Source organism: Protobothrops mucrosquamatus, unplaced genomic scaffold (genome assembly GCF_001527695.2).
Source record: "Protobothrops mucrosquamatus isolate PMUCROS unplaced genomic scaffold, P.Mucros_1.0 scaffold2357, whole genome shotgun sequence".
Lineage (NCBI taxonomy): Eukaryota > Metazoa > Chordata > Lepidosauria > Squamata > Viperidae > Protobothrops > Protobothrops mucrosquamatus.
In genome coordinates, this window is record NW_015388435.1 from 152,888 (window position 1) to 157,831 (window position 4,944).

Below are 4,944 nucleotides of genomic sequence, written 5' to 3' on the forward strand. Positions count from 1 at the left end.
GATGGGGCGAAGTGTCGCAAATGTGTTGGGCGCCAGGCTGAGTTTCGCTGGACAATCTTCATCCCCGGACCTTCCGTTCTCCTCCAGCTTATATAGACCAGGCTGTCTTGGCCAGCCCAAATCTCCCCCAGCTTTTAAGTGGGATCTATTGGCAGTCCCAAGAATCTCTCAGGCACCTCTGGGACTGGGGAGGGGGGGAATAAAGCACCCCCATCAAGTGTAACACCCCAAACTCATTAGCGTCTTCAGGGCACTGGCGGACATGCCTCGGTTGGTCCACGCAACATCCTCTGCTGGGCATGCTGCACTGGTTGCCAGTTTTGGGTGTGATCTGAGGTCTGCATGGCTGCCTAGGAAGTCCTCCATGGAGAAGGCCTGGCTGCTTATGAAATGGTATAGGTTCTCCTGCTTGAGCCAGGGGCTGGACTAGAAGACCTCCAAGGTCCCCTTCCAGCTCTATTCTATTCTATTCTATTCTATTCTATTCTATTCTATTCTATTCTATTCTATTCTACTCTACTCTACTCTACTCTACTCCTATTTCTATTCTTCTATTCTAATTTGTAATTCTATTCTATTCTATTCTTATTTGTAATTCTATTCTATTCTCTATTCTATTCTTTTCCATTCTTTTCTAATGGGACTGTCCGTCTCCCATTGAAAATTTAGTGACCGTTCAAAGTTACGATGCCACTAAGAAATGTGACTTATGACTGTTTTTCATACTTAGGACTGTTGTAGCACCCTTATGATCGTGTGATCAAAATTCAGATGCTAGGCAACCGGTTCATAGTTACGACCATTGCTGTATCCCAGGATCATGTGATCCCCTTTTGCGACCTTCTGACAAGCAAAGTCAATGGGGGAAGCCAGATTCACTTAAAAAAAAAACAGATCATTAACTGTGATCCGCTTAACAACTGCAGCCACCTGCTTAAGAACTGTGCCCCCCCCCCAAAAAAATGGTAAGATTCGGCGCAACTTAGTTAACAACCGCTTTGCTTAGCAATGGAAATCCGGATCTCGTCGTAAGTCAAGGACTACCTGGAGTTTCAACCTAGCTTGATCTGCAATATGTTCGACATTATCCAAAGCAAGCCTGCTTATTCGCATAGCATTTTGTTTTGCAGCCCACTATGTGACAGCTGCGACATACTGAGGTCATCCTTCTCGCAAGGAATAAACTGAAGAATCATCTTATGTTTTGCTGCAGTTATTCCTAAAAAACCCCTCCCCATTGCTTTCCCCACCCACTCCCCTGATAGGAGTGTGCAAACTCTGTGTGCGAACACACACCCCACTTCCACAACGAGATGCTTTGATCCCACAGGAGGAGAAACCGAATTCTTCAGCCTGCAAACGCTGATGAACCACAATGGGAGGCTGTGGTGTTGACCCTTCCAATTAGGATTAGGGACGCCCAGTTTGCAAATCCTCATTTAACCATAAACTACTCAATCGACTTTCCTCGGCGGGATTGATCCAAAGGGTTGAAAACAGGGGTGTCCACCCGTGGCAATTTAAAGACCTGTGGACTTCAATTCCCAGAATTCCCCAGCCTGCATTCACCACCCAGCCGGCTTTCATGCCTAAGATGGTATGGTACTAGAACTCCCGGTCTCCTGGTGCTTGGCCCAAATTCACCCAGCTGGCTTTCATGCCTAAGGCGGGACTAGAACTCCCGGTCTCCTGGTGACTGGCCCAAAGTCACTCAACTGGCTTTTATGCCTAAGTTGGGACTAGAACTCACCATCTCCTAGCGTTTTAACAACTAGACCTAATTCAGGGGTGTCAAACTGCCGGCCCGTGGGCCGATGCGTCATGCCGAAACCGCGCCCACCCCATTGCTGGCAATGGGAAAAAGAGTCGCAATATGTCGCGAGACGTCACGTGACGTTGCGAGTTTGACACTCCTGACCTAACTGGCTGTGATCAGGGCTGCATGGAGAATGTACAGGCCACTCCTCCTCCAAACCTGTGCATGGCCCAGAACAAGGCGTGGGACCAAGTGCCAGACTTCACGTTGGTCCTTGCACAAAGCACTTTGGACTTCCGGTGATCTGCAGAAGCCGGCTACGCAAAGACCCGCCCGAGGGCCACTCGCCTCGGCAGAGGTCAGCCTCCTCTTTTGTTTGATGGGGAACAGGGGCCACCCAGGATGGACTTGTGGTTTCTTCTGAAAACCTGCGTATTTGCAAAGCTAGATGTCGGCCTGCACCTTCGCTGGTGAGATGAACAGGATGTTTCTAGACTTCCTTTGATGTTGGAGCTAAACAGAACCAGTGACCTCAACTGGTTAGGGCTGGGATGACTCAACCACGTGCTTTCGCCTCTTGTCCCCGGACACGACTTTTTTCTTCTGCAACGCGGGGCAGAAATTATTGTCTGAACCCCCATCCGATTCTTTTTTTCCTCCTTCCCACTCCGTATGGAAGATCATTGCACCTTTCTTTTGAGCCCAGGAAAGGATAAAGGAACACAAAATGCAAGGAGGGTTCGTACACTCTCGAGAGACAAAGCGAGCGGAGGGCGCTGGTGTTCACGCACGAAGCTCCACTCGCGCGAGCGACGGCGCTTAAGCGGAAGGCCCATACCCTCCACTGGTGCAAATGGAGCTTGGCACGCAAGCGTCCTCCCCTCGCACAAGCGGAGCACGCTTGTGCTCACGCGCGGGGAGGGTGCTCGCGTGCAAAGTTACATTCATACCAATGGAACTGTGCGTGTGCCATTCTCACAAGATGGCCACCAAGATGGAAAGGCTGGGGACCACTGGCAGAGTCCATTAGCAGGAAGTGACCTTCTTTATAACAACATTCAGATTCCTGACACAGTTGTGTAGTATATATTTGCAGCTTGTGCTGCAGTCCTTCGGATCAGAGCATCCGAGGGCCAGGACAAGATGAAGGCGGCCGCATGAAACGCAGTCAAAATAGATCCCAGAGCCGAGTGACACTTCCTCTTGGTCCACCATCCCTACCTAAGACACACACAGCCTTATCTTTCCCAGGACCAGTTTCCAAAACAGGCCGGGAGAGAAACCGAGGCTGGTTGGACCAGCTCTGCCACACCGGTTTCCAGAGGAAATTCTCAGAAACGGAGCAAAACCTGCTGGAAATTAAAACCCCACCTGCAAAATTTCCGCGGCCGCAAAAATGTGTCTCTTTAGCTTTTGTGCTCTTGCAGGAAAACCACAAGAGTTAACTGTAGCTTGCTTCTTTTAGCCAAGCGGTGTTTGTTTTTTTAATTAAAAAAAGGAGAAAATTTCTGAGCAAGATACAGGTAGTCCTTGACTTATGACCACAATTGAGCCCAGAAAATTTCCGTTGCTAAGCGAGACGTTTTTTTTCCAGAGGTATCCGATTGGCTACTGTGCTATCCATGGCTGTTTCCTTCCCAGGCCTTCAAAGAGACAGCGGCCCGTGCAAAATCTCCCTGGGAGGACTCCCCGGGACCCCGTCATCTCCATCCTTTGTGTCTCTGAAACAACATCGCCTCCCCACCACCCCTCCTGGCCATCACATCTGAAGCCACAGAGAGCAACTCCAGGGAAAAGCCACAGAGAATTCCCATCATTCTTTTGCCTTATTAGGATGCAGAAGCGTGTAATTTGGTTTTGTTGAGCGAGAGATTTAGGCAAAGCCGAAGGAGCGTCAGCAGGAAGCAGCTTTGGGGAGGGGGGGAGACGGGAGCCTGGAAAACGGAGGCTGGGGTGGCAGAGATCAATCCCACCAGTCAGCGGGATCTTAATCCCCCTGCGAGAAGTTTCTCGCTCAACGTCTGGGCAGATGTCNCTACGGCCCCTTTATGCTCTGTGGACTTCAACTCCCAGAATTCCTGAGCCAGCTTGACAGCAGGAATGGGCAACTACGGCCCCTTTATGCTCTGTGGACTTCAACTCCCAGAATTCCTGAGCCAGCTTGACAGCAGGAATGGGCAACTACGGCCCCTTTATGCTCTGTGGACTTCAACTCCCAGAATTCCTGAGCCAGCCAGCTGGCTGGCTCAGGAATTCTGGGAGTTGAAGTCCACAGAGCATAAAGGGGTCGTAGTTGACCACTCCCGATCTACAGGATGAACTTCTAGGTGCCAAGACCCCAAACTCTCAAAACCCAAACATTTGATTATGTTTTAGTGGGGGTTTTGTATGAGCAGGCCTGTTATTTAATTTGATTTTAGAACAGAAACTAAAGCGTATATTTATCGTGGTTTTTATTATTGCCTGTTCACCGCCCTGAGTCCGCCCTGAGTCCGCTAGGAGAAGGGCGGGGTATAAATTGAATAAACTTAAACTTAAACCGCCCTGAGTCCCGTAAGGGAGATAGGGCGGTATATAAATTCAATAAAATAATAATAATAATAATAATAATAATAATAATAATAATAATAATAATAATAATAATAATAATAATAAACTCCTTTGGATCAACCCAAGGCCCAAAGCTACGCTCAGTATCACTTATACCTCCACGTTCCCCGTTGCATGCCAGACCAGGAACGCCCACCAAAAACCAGCTACTTCAACCAGAGTCCAGAGTCCACTAAAGCAAATAATGTCTCAAGGCAGATCCCGCACCATCCATAAAGCAGGTGGAGGAGAGGGCAGAAAAAAAAACGGCCAAATGTTCAGGGCCGAAGGCACCGTTGGGGAGCTAATCCACCGTAAGGCGTGGAAGAACCTGCTTTTGCAAAATCTGATTTCCAGATTCCGTTTCAAAAGAAAAGAAAGAAAAGAAACAGGAAGGGAGGTGTCAAAACCTTTCAGGGTGAGCTCCATGTCCATAAGTGGAATGAAAAGTTCCAGGCTATGACAAAGCCTTTAAAAAAAATAAACAAATCAAAAATCAGGGCTGATGACTAATGGTGGATGAATTTGACCGAGAAGAGGTCATATATGGTACTGGATTGTCACCTCCTCTTAATCACAACTGGGGAGGAGGGGGGGGG